The sequence below is a fragment of the Hippopotamus amphibius genome, chromosome 4 (genome assembly GCF_030028045.1).
Source record: "Hippopotamus amphibius kiboko isolate mHipAmp2 chromosome 4, mHipAmp2.hap2, whole genome shotgun sequence".
Lineage (NCBI taxonomy): Eukaryota > Metazoa > Chordata > Mammalia > Artiodactyla > Hippopotamidae > Hippopotamus > Hippopotamus amphibius.
The window spans coordinates 120,822,187-120,839,000 of NC_080189.1; the positions used below are offsets into that span (position 1 = coordinate 120,822,187).

Below are 16,814 nucleotides of genomic sequence, written 5' to 3' on the forward strand. Positions count from 1 at the left end.
TTCTAATTAAAAGATTGTATAGCAGAACGCAACATGTCGTGTTATTGTCTTGAAATTTTACAGTCATTTGTTGTTGGGATAAATATAGTTTAGAATTTTTGTCTTGATCTCAAGTGTTGTCCCTCGTAAATATTAACAGCTGTTGTTAAGTGATTCCTATCTTTCTTGCTGTTCATTTTAACTTTGAGTGTGTTAGTTTTAATTCTCACATTCACCTGATGAGGTAGTATCTTTTTCCCCAAGTTTTCAGGAAAGAAACTGAAACTCAAAGTGGCTTAGTAATTTTTCAGTGATTACACAATTAGCCAAAAATCTGATTTCAAAAACCTGACATCCTTTATCCAGTACTGTTTCTCAGATTTTCTGCATTACTCACAGATGTCTAAGGAGAAACATGAGGGAAAGAAGGAAAGAATAAAAGGCATTATCAATTCTAGCCAGTGATAGGAAAGAGAGCTCTTATCAAGTAAAAATAAAAAACATGCAAAGGAAGTGGAGAGTTTGTACTGATTCTATTTAAATGTCCGTTTTTCTAAAGAGAAGCCAATAAAAACAACAGAGAAAGAGATTCATTTTTAACAGTTTAGATACGTGTGACTATTTGTAGATCATGAGAAAATTTTGGATTTTTTTCGTTGTTTTTACATACAGTATGTGAATATTCAGTCAATTAGCCTACTGCTTATGCTAAATTTTGTCCAGGATAATTTATAACCACTGATCTTGCAAAGACTATAATGTGTTGTCTTCACTGACATTTTAAAACATCGGTGCTGTAATTAAAGAGGACACTGGTCTATGGTTATTTGTTACATACAGAAACAAATGAAACCGAAAGACCAATGAACCTTTCAACAGAATGCACTGTAGATTCCAGTCACTTTCTAACAAAATGTTGCTTCCTCAATTCAAAAACAGCATCCGTACATCCTTTAGCTGTTCACCAGCTGGTGAGTCAGTGCTGTATACTGAATGTTTTTGTCTCCCAAAATTCAGATGTAAAATCCTAACTATGACAGTCAGCTAGTTCAGTTACCTAGTTAAAACACTGCTTTTAGCCATGTTGCTGCGAACAGCCTTTGAAATGGAAATGTTGGCCTCAAGTCTTGATTTCTGATAGCTTGTTTTTGGTGGTTACTCATTTTTCTAACTGGAGGGCAGCAGTTAAACGTAGCAATGCTTTTATACACTAGCCTCTCTTTAGAGAGGTCTACTGGAAAGAATAGTGGAGGGGAATTGTAGTCAGACTGACATCCAGGTTTTGTTGAGGAATTGCCCTCCCCTATTCCAAATTGTTTTCGTAGGTTTGACAGTCACCATGGCTTTTTTTTTTTTTTTTTTTTAACTGCCTCTACAGGTGACTCAAGCGGGGCCAATCATGGTCATTTCCAGTATTTGATGCAATGTTTATGAGATGCTTTCTCTTTCTTCTGTGTTACATGTCACAAGGAGGTAGGGTAGAATTGGGGTCATTGGGAGGCCATCCTTCCCAATGTGGGGAGAGAGAGTGTGTAAGGAAGAATCTAGCTAGAGGAAGAAACAGGATTGCGCCTGCTCTCTTTAAATCCTGGTGCCTACTTTGCCTGAGCCGGTAAAATCCTTTCTGTTACTTGGTATTGAAAAATTCCTAACTGTTACAGAAACCCAAGGAGAAGCTGTTTTCATAATGTATCTTTATGTCTCTGAGGGATCCCAGTAACTGTGGCAAGTCTCATTTTCTCAACTGTTGCTTTTAATCTTGAGTTATTCCCAGGCTGAAAAAATTCCTGAGTGTGCCGTATTTTTGTATGTGAATGAACCCATGATGTGGAAACCCCTTCTTTTTACCCTTTAAATTGAGGCTTTCCAGCAACATGCTATTCTTTCACATGCAACTTTTTTCATTCTTTTAATCTCTAATTTGGGTATAACAGTGTCACATGTTACAACATTTTCTAGGGTGGGGTTTTTCAACTGATGTGTTGCATTTGAAAGAATCATCTGTAGTTACAACGTTGGCAACTCTGATGGACAGCTTCTTACAGAGGATCTGAGAACCCACCTTTGTGCACATATTTTCTAAAGTAACTGAAACTTCAACTAATATTATCTGGATTTGTGGTGAGGCAAAACCTCCTGTTTTTAATATTAAAAAGAAATTTTACAAGAATAAAATAAACAATATCCACTGAAGGTGTGGATCTGGAGAAATAGCTATTCATTGCTATCAATATGCAAGTATAAAGAGCATTTTGGACACTAAATGCTTCATAATTTTTACATTATTTACTGAAGCATTCCACATCTATAAATATATTACAAGGAAATAAAGATAGATACGCAAGATATTTTATTGACAAGGTACTTCATCTCACTGGTGTTTATGATAGGAAATATTTGAAACCACCTGAATGTCAAATATTAAGAACTGGTGAAATATAGTACATTCACTCTTACAATTAAATACTATGGAGAAATTAACTCTGTGAATGAATAATTAATGATAAAGAGAAGTATTTATGATTCATTAATAACCAAAGTAACCTAATTAACAAATGTGTATTCTAGAATGCCATGTAAAAATATATCTAGTTTTGCACAGGTTAACATGTGAATATCTGTATCTGTATCTTAACCTATAGAAATATCCGTATCTGTGTGTGTATACATATGAGAAATGTATGGAAGTATACACACTAAAATGGTAATTATCTCTAGACTGTGAGATGAAAAGATTTTTTTCATTCCTTTTACTCTTATTTATTTTATTAATTTTCTACATTAAATGTGTATTATCTTTCTAAGTAGAAAAATATGTATTTCTAAACTAAAGTCTTCATGTTTGGAAAGGTTGAAAGACACTGCTTAAGGACATGCCATAAACAGGTGACTTCTTGAGTTAATAGCAAACATGGTTCTGGAGCACATGGTAGATTATAATTGTGATAATCTGAAACTATTTCTTACATCGATTACATAAATCCTTTAGAAAGGGTATGGCAAAGAAAATACCTAAAGTGAAGTTTCATGATAGAGCATCTGTGAAGCCACAAAAATAACAAGGCATTCGTAAAAGAGATATCAAATTGCAGATTGTGCTAGAATGCTTTCTTGTCAGCACATATTTTATGAAACTGTAGTAAGTGCTATGTATTCCTTGCCCTTCTGTGCTCTGATCTGTATCCCAGAGAACTACACTTCCCAGAGTCCTTTGCTGTCTGCACTCCTGAATGAGTTTGGACAAAGGAAGGTACTGGCCAAAGATCTGAGGGCAGGGAGAGGAGACACTCCTTCCTCCTCTGTGTGTCTGTCTGTCTGTCTCTCTCTGGATGAGTTTCTACTGCATCTCATCTGTGACTCAGTTTCCCCCAGACAGACACTGCCTCCCTGACTCTGGCTCCCACCAAGGATGCCTGCCAAATGCCATCTTCTTCCAGCAACTCAGCATCAGGGCTCCCTCCCTTTGACCCTCTAGTTTTCAGAATGGAAACATCTTCCTGTACATATATAGTAATCTATAGGTTGCCTCATAATTTTCTTGGTTTCTCATCTCTTCCATAAACTTTGTACCGATTCCCTACATTAAATTTCTTCTACTTGAAATATGTTAGTGTATATTTTCTAACTCAGCCCTAAGTGCACACCTCAGAGAAAACAAATCTTTTGAAGACATTAACTGATAAAACAATGAAAAATTTTGAGTGAGCTTCATTCAGTTTAAACTTGTCCTCCTCACATTAACTTATTAAAAACTTACTGTTTAGTAGGGGAGGCCAGAAAACAAGCATAAAAAACACAAATATGAAAACTTCAATTTGTGATACAGTACTCTGGAGTAAATTAAACTGTTTTCTGTGATAAATAATTACTCATGGTCTGCTGGGAGAGTTATTTTATATTGAATGGTAAGAAAACCTCTCTGAGAAATATGAGGTTTGAATTTAGGTTTGAAAAACCAGAAAGATCCATTCCTGTGAATAACTGGAGTAAGGATGTTCTAGGCAGACGAAACAAGCTAATGGAAAAGCTCAGAACTGGAAGGTATCTGGAGGCCAGTATAGCTGGAACAAAATACACATGAGGGAGAACGATGATGAGAGATAGGTGGGAAGCAGCTCCTTCAGAGCTTTGTGAGGGTGGTAAAGAGATTAGGTTTTATTTTAAGAATCACTGGAAGTCATTGGAGAGTCTCTTAGCTTAGGCTGCTATCACAAATTAGCATGGATTAGATCGCTCAAGCAACAGAAGTTTACTTCTCACAGTCCTGGAGGTTGAGGAGGTCAAGATCAAGGTACAGGCCAATTTGGTTCCTGTTGTGGACCCTCTTCCCAACCTTTCACTGTGTGCTCACCTGTCAGAAAGAGATCATCTTTCTTGTGTATTTCTTTCTTTTTTTGGCTGCATTGGGTCTTTGTTGCTGAACTCGGGCTTTCCCCAGTTGTGGTGAGCGGGGGGCTACTCTTCATTGCTGTGTGCGAGCTTCTCATTGTGGTGGCTTCTCTTGTTGCAGAGCATGGACTCTGAGTGTGCAGCTTCAGTAGTTGTAATGCATAGGCTTGGTAATTGTAGCCACAGGCTTAGTTGCTCCTGATCTTCCCAGACCAGGGAGCAAGCCCGTGTCCCCTGCATTGGCAGGTGGATGCTTAACCACTGCACCACCAGGGAAGTCCCTCTTGTGTCTCTTCTTATAGGGACACTAATCTCATTCACAGGCGCCTTACCTTCATGAACTAATAACCTCCCAAAGACCCTACCTCCAAAAACCAAAGCATTGGGAATTAGGGCTTCAGCATGTGAATCTGAAGGGACTCATTAAGTCCATAGCAGAGAGTTTAAAACTGAGGGACAATAACACCTCATTTGAAAATTTAGAAGATTTGTCTGGCTGCTGTGTGGAAAGGGAACAGGACCTTGAGATAGGAGGAAGCCAGAAGTAGAAGTCAAACAGGAAGATAAGTTAGAAGGTGATTTCCAGGGGTCTCCGGCAGAGAAGATATGGCTTGGCTTCAAGTGGAGTACAAGGATAAACTGGAAAATAGGTAATGAACAAGACTTAAATCTTCACTGGCATGTTAAGATTATTTTCTAAATAAAGCACACTTTAATTTTATTGGTATATTAGTGAAAGGCATCATATAAAGCTAGTGCAGTCAAAGAAGATATACAGTTGATGAGATCAAAGTGAAATTCAGTTATGATGCCATATTACTTTTTATGGTGGAAAGCCAAACAACTCAGATTTATCCCAGCCTGCAAAGTAGAGTGCTGCATGATGAAGAAAATGTTTTATAGGAACTGGAAAGCCTGATGTAAATGAATAATATTCAGGATAGTGAATGAATAATATGCAGAATAATAAGATGTCTATACAGGCATCAGTATCCTTTGACTCACAGGCTCACAAATTATGGAACAATGCTAATACGTACTTTACTTTCTAGGTCAGTTTCTTTCTGTCTTTGAATTACCTACCTACACATAAAATTAAAAACACTCAAATTCTTAGAAAAATACAATCTTCCAAGACTGAACCAGGAAGAAATAGAAACCATGAACAGACCAATCACAAGTATGGAAATTGAGGCAGTGATTAAAAATCTCCCAACACACAAAAGCCCAGGACCAGATGGGTTCACGGGCGAATTCTATCAAACATTTAGAGAAGAGCTAACACCTATCCTTCTCAAACTCTTCCAAAATATCGCAGAAGGTGGAACACTTCCAAACTCATTCTACGAGGCCACCATCACCCTGATACCAAAACCAGGCAAAGATGTCACAAAAAAAGAAAATTACAGACCAATATCACTGATGAATATAGATGCAAAAATCCTCAACAAAATACTAGCTAACAGACTCCAACAGCACATTAAAAAAATCATACACCATGATCAAGTGGGGTTTATCCCTGGGATGCAAGGATTCTTCAATATACGCAAATCAATCAACGTGATACATCATATCAACAAACTGAAGGATAAAAACCATATGATCATCTCAATAGATGCAGAAAAAGCTTTTGACAAAGTTCAACATCCATTTATGATAAAAGCTCTTCAGAAAATGGGCATAGAAGAAAATTACCTCAACATAATAAAAGCCATATATGAGAAACCAAAAGCCAACATCGTTCTCAATGGGGAAAAACTGGAAGAATTCCCTCTAAGAACAGGAACAAGACAAGGGTGTCCACTCTCACCACTATTATTCAACATAGTTTTGGAAGTTTTAGCCACAACAGTCAGAGAAGAAAAAGAAATAAAAGGAATCCAAATTGGAAAAGAAGAAGTCAAATTGTCACTCTTTGCAGATGACATGATATTATATATAGAAAACCCTAAAGACTCTACCAGAAAACTGCTAGCACTAATCAATGAGTTTAGTAAAGTAGCAGGATACAAAATTAATGCACAGAAATCTCTCGCATTCCTATACACTAACAACGGAAGAGCAGAAAGAGAAAGTAAGGAAACTCTCCCATTCACCATTGCAACCAAAAGAATACAATACCTAGGAATAAACCTGCCTAAGGAGGCAAAAGATCTGTATGCAGAAAACTTTAAGACATTGAGGAAAGAAATCAAAGACGACACAAACAGATGGAGGGACATACCATGTTCCTGGATTGGAAGAATCAACATCGTGAAAATGACTGTACTACCCAAAGCAATTTACAGATTCAATGCAATCCTGATCAAATTACCAATGGCATTTTTCACAGAACTAGAGCAAGAAATCTTACGATTTGTATGGAAACGCAAAAGACCCCGAATAGCCAAAGCAATCTTGAGAAGGAAAAATGGAGTTGGTGGAATCAGGCTTCCTGAATTCAAACTATACTACAAGGCCATAGTGATCAAGACAGTATGGTACTGGCACAAAAATAGAAAGGAAGATCAATGGAATAGAATAGAGAACTCAGAAGTAAGCCCAAACACATATGGGCACCTTATCTTTGACAAAGGAGGCACACATATACAATGGAAAAAAGACAGCCTCTTCAATAAGTGGTGCTGGGAAAATTGGACAGCTACATGCAAAAGAATGAAATTAGAACACTTCCTAACACCATACACAAAAATAAACTCCAAATGGATTAAAGACCTACACGTAAGGCCAGACACTATCAAACTCCTAGAGGAAAACATAGGCAGAACACTCTATGACATCCATCAAAGCAAGATCCTTTTGGACCCACCTCCTAGAATCATGGAAATAAAATCAAGAATAAACAAATGGGACCTCATGAAACTTAAAAGCTTTTGCACAGAGAAAGAAACCATAAACAAGACAAAAAGGCAACCCTCAGAATGGGAAAAAATAATTGCCTATGAAGCAACAGACAAAGGATTAACCTCCAAAATATACAAGCAGCTCATGCAGCTTAATACCAATAAAAGCAAATAACCCAATCCACAAATGGGCGGAAGACCTAAATAGACACCTCTCCAAAGAAGACATACAGATGGCCAACAAACACATGAAAAGATGCTCAACATCACTCATCATCAGAGAAATGCAAGTCAAAGCCACAATGAGGTATCACCTCACACTGATCAGAATGGCCATCATCACAAAATCTGGAAACCACAAATGTTGGAGAGGGTGTGGAGAAAAGGGAACTCTCCTGTACTGTTGGTGGGAATGTAAGTTGGTACAGCCACTATGGAAAGCAATTTGGAGGTTCCTTAAAAAACTACAAATAGAACTACCATATGATCCAGTAATCCCACTACTGGGCATATACCCAAAGAAAACCATAATCCCAAAAGAAACATGTACCATAATGTTTATTGCAGCACTATTTACAATAGCCAGGACATGGCAGCAACCTAAATGCCCATCAACAAACGAATGGATAAAGAAGATGTGGCATATATACACAATGGAATATTACTCAGCTATAAAAAGGGATGAGATGGAGCTATATGTTATGAGGTGGATAGACCTAGAGTCTGTCATACAGAGTGAAGTAAGTCAGAAAGAGAAAGACAAATATTGTATGCTAACTCACATATACGGAATCTAAAAATGGTACTGATGAACTCAGTGACAAGAACAAGGACGCAGGTGCAGAGAATGGACTGGAGAACTCGAGGTTTGGGAGGGGGCGGGGGGTGAAGGGGAAGCTGAGACGAAGCGAGAGAGTAGCACAGACATATACATAGTACCAACTGTAAAATAGATAGCCAGTGGGAAGTTGTTGTATAACTAAGGGAGTTCAACTCGAGGATGGAAGATGCCTTAGAGGACTGGGACGGGGAGGGTGGGGGGGACTCGAGAGAGGGTGGGGGGGGAGTCAAGGGAGGGAGGGAATACAGGGATATGTGTATAAAAACAGATGATTGAACTTGGTGTACCCCCAAAAAATAAAAAAAAAAGATAATAGAGGAATCTTATGAACAAAAAATAATAATAATAATAAATAAATAATGACAGAAACTAGTCTATCTGCCATAAGACTTCCTCAAATGTTATGGGAATGGTGAATTTCTTATTATGTATTTCTTGCTATTGTATGTTGTATTTGAAATTTTTCACTTAAATCATTTCACACTTATCAAATAGTTTTAAACTAAGAAAAATAAAATATTTAGTGGAATTTGGAAAAAAAAATTAAAAACACTCTTTAAAGTGGTGGTGCTAGTCACTTTCTGATTCACATTGCCAAAAGAGCCCTAAGTGAAACCAAATTAATTTCCCATGAGATCATTTAGTTCCAGTAGTTCAGCTTTCTAGCTTCTGGCTTGTTCTGATATTTAATGCTAGCTCAGGTGAGTTATTTAATATCTATGAAAAGAGGTAAAGTTTGATACAGGACAAGAGAATTTCTCTATAAATGACTAATATCCTTTTATTACTCCAGACTCATTTTTTAAAGACACAAAAAGGAACTTTTATAATTAATACTTTTCATAACACTTTTTGTAATTTATAGAAATTTCTAATTGCTCAAGGGGGGGAAATGAACTATTTCCTAAAACTTCTTTCAGTGTTAACAAATGAATTAATATATCTAAATGGGCTTCTAGAAGGCTATTGTTATATATCAGAACAGTTAGCCTACCAGGTTGAAATTGTCTTTATTTTAAAGTTGAGTTTTAGAGCTAAATGATTTCTGCTAAAACCTCTGGAATTTAGCATGTAAATATTCCATCCGGGAAGCCATTATTGCTACGGCCCCATGCTTGTGAATTTTGCTTTTTTTGTTTTTTGGTTTTTTGGTTTTTTTGGCTGTGTTGGGTCTTCGTTGCTGTGCATGGGCTTTCTCTAGTTGCAGCAAGTGGGGGCTACTCTTTGTTACGATGTGCGGGCTTCTCGTTGTGGTGGCTTCTCTTGTTGAAGAGCAGGCTTCAGTAGTTGCACTGTCTGGGCTTAGTTGCTCCAAAGCATGTGGGATCTTCCTGGACCAGGGATCAAACCCATGTCCTCTGCATTGGCAGGAAGATTCTTAACCACTGCGCCACCAGGGAAGTCCTGCTTTGTTTTGTTTTAATAAAATATTTAGGAACATAGTAAGAGCAGAGAAAAAAAAAAAGCTGAGAATAATATCAGAGGGTATGCCGTACACTGAAGTCCTTTACACATGTTGATTGATCTAATCCTCACACCTTCCAATAAAGCAAGTAATGACATTACCTACATTTTAACAAATGTGGAAAATGAGACACAGAAAGCTTCAGGAACTTGTTCAAGGGCACAGAGCTCTTTACGAGGTGGCAGTCCAGGGTGTCCCCAGATCCACCGGCTATAGCGTCTACTTTGAATTACTATGCTTACTGCCTCCCAGAACTAGATGGGTATTTTATGGCATATTTTCCATAATTCATTACTTAAAATCATCTCTTATTTTCTACCAATAGTTATTGAAATCTGATTCTTTAAAAGATGCTTTGCATATTTCGTGCTCTGCATATTGTAGTTTTCAGTATAAATTTGATTTGAATTACAAATATAACAAAAACAAAGTTGGTGGTTATTTAAATCGTCCTAAATGTGCTCCCTAAATGTGTAGTGTGTGTGAGGTGATGTGGGGGATGCTATAGGTATTTCTTTTTCCGATAATTGCCTGTGTGACATACCATTTAATCCTTTTGTGCTGCTGCTTTTGATGATTAACTTGTGAATGAACTCTTCAAGGATAAGAGCTACCAAGACTACATCCTCTTTGTCATACTGATCCAGGCCTCCTCTAGTCAGTTTCGGAGTCCTCTTGGGTTTGTCATTAGACTTATAGCTGTCCTGTTAGAAGAACTAGACCTTTCAGAGGCCCACTTCTGCAGGATAATGCAGGAGGAAAGTCTGTTTATTACCTGTGAAGCTTCCAGACCCATGAACTAAAGAGTAAGAAGTTTAGGGAGTTCCTTGACGGTCCAGTGGGTTGGACTCTGTGCTCTCACGGACAAGGACCGGGGTTCGATCCCTGGTTGGGGAACTAAGATCCTGCAAACCATGCGGCCAAAAAGAAAAAAAAAAAAAAAATAAGAAGTTTAGCAGAGAAGAAACAGAGTCTCACTTCAGCTCAGCCTTGTTTCTTAAATACAGGATGACCTTGTGCCCTCTGGGGGATGCACAAAGAGGCACAATGCACCAGCAAGAGCCAGGTACTTTGAGATGTTCTGGAAAGGACATCTAATGCATCAATCAGCAATTACCCTCATCACCATATATAATAATATAATCAGAAATAATTGAATAATGAATCAATGAAATATAAACAGTTCCTAGTCAATAAAGGAAATGCATTTTAGATTTACATTCACTTAATCAGGGCACTAGGTTACCACTTAGTGCAATGAAGTAATAATTTACAAAACGATTACCTGTGTTAAGCACTTGCCCAAAAGCTCTGGTTATTACCATGAGATGTTACCACACAAATGAGGGTCTGGCCCATTTCTTAATTATCACTAGTGCTGTAGAAATTCTTCCGGTGAATGTACTTGTATTTGTATAGAAATTTGTATTCAAAATTAAGTAGGTACCAGTTTGTATGACATATGCTTAAGGCAATTTACACTTCAGATTTTTTTCTTTAATCCTTTTCTTTATTATTAGTGCTTAAATTAAAAATGCATTTTATGATGTTATATTATTATGAAAGTTGTTGAGAGGTGCTATCAGTATTTGATCATAATTTTATTCTTTTTTTAAATGCATTTTCACTGTCCCGCACTAACTAGTTCTCTCTCTCTTCTGTTGTACGCTGAACCTCATGGTCATCGTTTCCACAAGTGGTGGTACACTGCTTATCAAAGGCAGCATTTGAGAACAACGTTACATAGTGTTTAAAAGAGGAAACAATAATATATGCAAACATCCCCAAGCATAAAAGGTAGGAAGTATGTGTAGGAGTCATTGAGCATAGTTAGCAAATTTCTGCCTCTAAACAGACTTGTCGAAGCCCTAAATTATACCCCACACTTGAACATTTCATACTAATTTAACAGAAATATGGCTAGTAATATACTAGGAAAGTAATCCTCAATGTGTCACACATACTGGTGTGTTGCAGTCATTTGTAAGATGTGACACTGGTAATATGCAGGAACAATAGTTAAAATGAACCAAAGTATTTTTTAGTGATTTCTTCCCTTTTGGTGTATACATTCAGGATTCTCCCTATGTTATATCAGTATCCTATATTTAATCTGACAGGTCTTATTGAATACAAGAGAAGAAAGGGAAGGTTTTATCTGGTGTGCTGGGCATTTTGCCAAGCAGTTTGCATGATCTCAGGACCCTGTGATGGGGGACACCTAGGAGAGTGTTTCAGACACAATGTATCTTCCATCACATAGTGAGAATCATAAGCTTATGTTAACAGCTTAGCAAAGGTGGGCACAGAGACCTTGACAGCAAAGATATTTGGATAGGGCAGATAGAGGAAACGATGCTGATATGTGCTGTGTATCTTTTATTGTAGATAATAGAAAAATAAACCTCGGATGGTAAAAACACTGCTGCAAGTTTCTATTAAAGTATAAATTAGCAGGCTGGGAAGGCATTACATGAAATGCAAAGGTTGACACTCAGGAGAAGGAACTCATCGAATATGACCTTCAAATTAGACTTTCCCTTTAGAATAAAATAAAAGCAGGAAAAGAAAAGTGACCTCAAGTTGAAGAGTTGTGCTGCTAAAAATTAAAGTTTTTTAAGTCACAGAGTCTTAGGACAGAGACATGGGAATTTGCAAAAGAAGGTATTTCTTACACCTGCCTACAAGCAGGCGAGGTGTAAAGTCACCTTGAGAAAAAACCAAAAGTCAGCTTTGCTTAGAAGTCTGGGTCCCAAGCTGAATATTACTCCTTAAAAAAAGCATTTGACATATTCATAGTTAAAGCAACTTTTCTCCTACATTTTTATTTTGTGAAATCTGTCAGTCTCTATTTTCCTTATAGGTTTTGGTTTTAATGCTTTGCTTAGGAAGCCCTTTCCTGTCATAAAATAACAAAATATTCTCATTTTCTTAAAGTTATCCTGTAATTTTGATTTTTTAGATTTAACTAATTCATTCACTTATTGATTTTGCGTATGTATGGTGAGAAGTTAGAGACTCATGATTTCGTTTCCAAATAGGAAGCTTGTTCTTCCAACACTGCTGATTCAATCCTGTGTCCTCCCCCTGTTAATTGGACATGCTTTCATAATCATATGTTAAGTTCATATATGCACTTGTAAATTTTCTAAAGATGGTTGAAAGAATGATTGTTTCTTAATTGGATACCAAGATAGATAGATGCACAGAGAGATGATAGCAACAGAGATATATTAAATCATAATCCTCTACATCCTTATTCACTGTTATCTACTTAATCTGTCAATTTAGGAAAACAAGATATTTTAAATTCATCCACTAATAAAGTCTCAGTTTTTTCTTATTGGTCTCAGCCCTTATATTTCAAAGCCATATGGTTGAATGCATGAAGATTCAAGACAGTTATATGTGCTTGAGGAATTATAACTTTTATCAATATTAAATACCCCCTTTGTACTTTCCTGAAATCTTATTTTGTCTGTTAATAATATGGACAGTCTTACCATTTAAAAAATAAATTCCTTAACAGCTTACTCACTGCTTTATGTTTAACTATCCCGTGACACGTGACTTTAGTTATGTCAGTTATAAATAGCATATGGCTGGATTATTTTTTTCCATAATCAGAGTTTCTATTTTTTAATAAGTCCATTCAGTCCTTTCACATATGTATGAACCATTTTTTGTGTATATTTTCGATTCGTCTTCTTTCTTGTTTCATTATTTTCCTCTATACCTCTGCCTTTAGATAGATTGATTGCATTTCCTTTACTCCTCCTTCTTCCCAGTGTTTATAAGTTTTAATTGCTGTATCTTTCTTCTAAAGTGGACACAATTTTAAGTATATTTAAAATATTTATCCTTTTTTATTGAAAAGGAAGTGCATACTTGTAACCTACTCACCCTTCAAAAAAAAAAAAAAGACCTTTGGCAAAATTTCACTGATCTGGTTCATCCACCCAAACAGCTCTATGACTTACTAAAATTGGCCGGAACGTTAGATTTGTGGTGTAAATGATTCATCTATTTTCCTGGCAGCCGTATTCTTTAAAATGCCTTAGACCTCACCAATGTATAATTATCAAGTAACACTATATGTTTTACCATTATCTTTGGTCTCTACTCTTTATTAATTCCTTTGCAGTTTACTCTATTGGATTCTTTTTGTTTGATATGTTTGTTAGTTTGCTCAGGGCTGCCATAACAAAATACCGCAAACTGGGTAGCTTAAACAGCAGACATTTATTTTCTCACAGTTCTGGAAGCTAGTGGTCCAGGATCAGGGGGTTGGCAGGTTTGGTTTCTTCTGAGTCCTCTTTCCTTGGCTTGCAGATGGTTGCTTTCTCACTATGTCCTCACCTGGTCTTTTCTTCATGTGGGTGCATCCGTGCTATCTTTCCCTAAGTACAAATTTCCTCTTCTTAAGAGGACACCAGCAAGATGGGATTAGGGCCCACCTTAATGGCCTCCTTTTAATTTAATTATCTCTTTAAAAGCTCTATCTCTAAATACAGTCACATTTTAAAATATTGAGGTCTAGGATTCAACATATGAACTTTGGATGGTCACACGCAGCCTGTAACATGTTTTAGTCAAATATATTTCAGAAATAGTGCATGGCTGGTAAGCTTTTTGAGTTCCTAATTGACTAAAAGAAATGTGTCATAGACCCATACTGGAAAGATAGTTTGGCTATGAACTTCTAGATTCAAAATTATTTTTCCTTAATTAATTGAAGGCATTGCTGCACTGTATACTAATATCCAATATCTATCTACCTTGTGGAAGATGGATGTCTGTCTGATCATTTCTCCTCCAGGATTTTCACATCCTACTTTTCTCTCAGAAATTGGGTAAACTATTCTTCTAATCCCTGGAGTTGATAAATTTTCCTTGGAATTTGATAGACTATCATCATTTTTTACCTCAGGGAGATTTTCATCAGTAATTCATTTAATTATTTCCTTCTAAAAAAATCTGTTAGAAGTGGAAACTGCTGGATGTAGCCTTGTTATCCCCTAACGTATATTCTGAAAGTTTTCATCTCTTGATCCTGGGTGACACTGTCGTCATGGGAGGATAAATTTCACTTTATGAAATTTAATCTGTATCATTTCTGCTATTCAGTTCATCTCTGGGGGCTTTACTTTAGCGATCATTTTGTTAATTTCCAAGAACTCTGAATGCTTCTTTTTTGTATTACTTTGTTCTATTTTATAAATATGATTGGACACTCCAGTCTCTCAAGGGAATTAATTATATTTCTTTATATATTTCCCCACTTATTTTATTAGCAGTTTTTCTCATGGTGTTCAGTATTGTGTTGAATTTAATTTCTGTCTCTCAGAATTTTCCTCAACTGTCGGGTTACTTACTATTGGTTTTCTATTCCTCTATGTGGATGAGTCTAGCTTGGATAATATTACCACTGTGTGTGTGTGTATTTTATTGCATCAGACCAAGTAAGACATTTTATTCCCCTAGCAGTGAGTATGCATTCTAATTCAAGATTTCCAGTTTCATTGCTCTGGTGTAAAGGAGGAGGTGCACTTTCTAGTGGACTTACATTTCTGATGTACTGGTAGCTTGCTTATTTGTTGAGGGAGGTATAAGTATTTGGTGGCGGTCACAAGGCCACCACCTTACTTTTCTGATCTCAGTGCCCATTTGTGGAAGCTCCTATGTCAGATCTCCCACTCCAGCAGTATTTACCCACCCTGTGTGTCCTAAGTTCGCATGCTAGCATCAGCAATTCCTAACATAGGGGACTGACCTGGCTTTTTACAGAATTCTTTGATAAATAATGAGCTGGTGACACATCTGTACCTTCTTCTCTATGCTGTCCATCTCTTTGAGTTATTCCAGAATTCCACTGGGAACAGTCACTTATTTCTTGGTCTTTTTTCCCACCTGTAGATGTTTGCAAGTTTCTCAGTTTTATGTTATTTCAACCAACAGTTTCCATTTGGTTTAAAATTTCCAGAAAGTCCTTGCTATTTTTGTATGTTGGTAGATGTGCCCTTAATTTTCCTGTGTTTCTGTGGATTTCTTTCAGTATTTTTCCTGTCTTTACAGTGGAATATTCTTGAGGTGTGTAGGTAAACATATGTTTTCAGATAGCCGTCAGAACCAGACACCGTTTTTCCAAACAGTTGTAATTTTGCAGGATACACTAAAAAAAAAAAAAAAAAAAAAAAAAGGAAATAATTCCACTTTCTTTTTCTGTTTGCTGTTTTACAGTCTAAGTTTTCCTTCATTGTAAGGGAAGATGTTTTGAAGGTACTTTGAAGGTAGTCTGTAACAATGATTAGTTGGGAGAAAAAAACATGGAGTTATCAGGCTAACAGGGAATGCTACACAGGTCATTCTGCTCTTCAGAGACATTTGGTTGGTACTTTATTTCTGATTATTCCTAAATAGTCTGTCTCTTGCAGAGAATGTGAAGTTAATGTTGTAGAGCTAAATACAAATCAGCCACTTCAATTTCCACACGCATAGTAGCTGTAATTTTTTGCAGCTCTTCTTCCTCTGATACAGCCAGTGATGTTTATTGCAAACGAATGATATTCAGGAAGGGCAATCGGCTGGAAACCTATGTCCTAGACCCAGCTTTCTAAGTTGCTAGTGACTGGAACCTTAGAGAATTTCTAAAACTCTCTGGTTCTCATTCCCCGTATTTACAAGGACCCCAGCAATGCATTTATATCTGAAAAACCTGAAATTGCACCCTGAAATCATTTTTTAAAATCCCACAAATGTGTCAGCTCTTTATGATGAAATTGCCTAAACTTTCTTATTAATATGACTCATCCTATTATATTAACTCTTTTTTCAGAGTAGATGATATACAATGTATAATAGCAAGCACATGAGTAATAGTAAGAAGGAAATGTATTTAGTGTTGATACTTACTTTACATACATTATTTTAATTTAAACTTAATAACAGACCTATCAGGAAGATATCAATATTTCTTCCATTTAACAGAAGAGAAATCAAAGCTTTAAAAGATTACATAATTTAGCCTAAGACATCCAATTTAGTATTGGCAGAGCCAGGATTCGAATCCGGGTCCTAGCCCCTGACTGTAACACTCTTCAGTCTTCTCATTGCTAGGAAGGTAAAACTCTGAAGGAAAGTTATATGTTTTTTAAATATGACAGAGAGGACCAGAAATGCCTCCTTTTACCACAAATATTCACCAGCCAACTTGGCTGGTCCTTTATAGTTTGAACGGGGTTTTCATGTCAGTGAACTCATTTAATTTGCTCTGAGATGTTGCAGAGCAAACTGGATT

General features: G+C 36.7%; 1 protein-coding gene across 1 annotated transcript in view; it reads left to right on the forward strand.

The window, feature by feature from the left end:
* Nucleotides 1-16,814, forward strand: part of MALRD1 (MAM and LDL receptor class A domain containing 1) — a 578,637-nt gene that overhangs the window by 424,024 nt on the left and 137,799 nt on the right. The window lies entirely within an intron of this gene.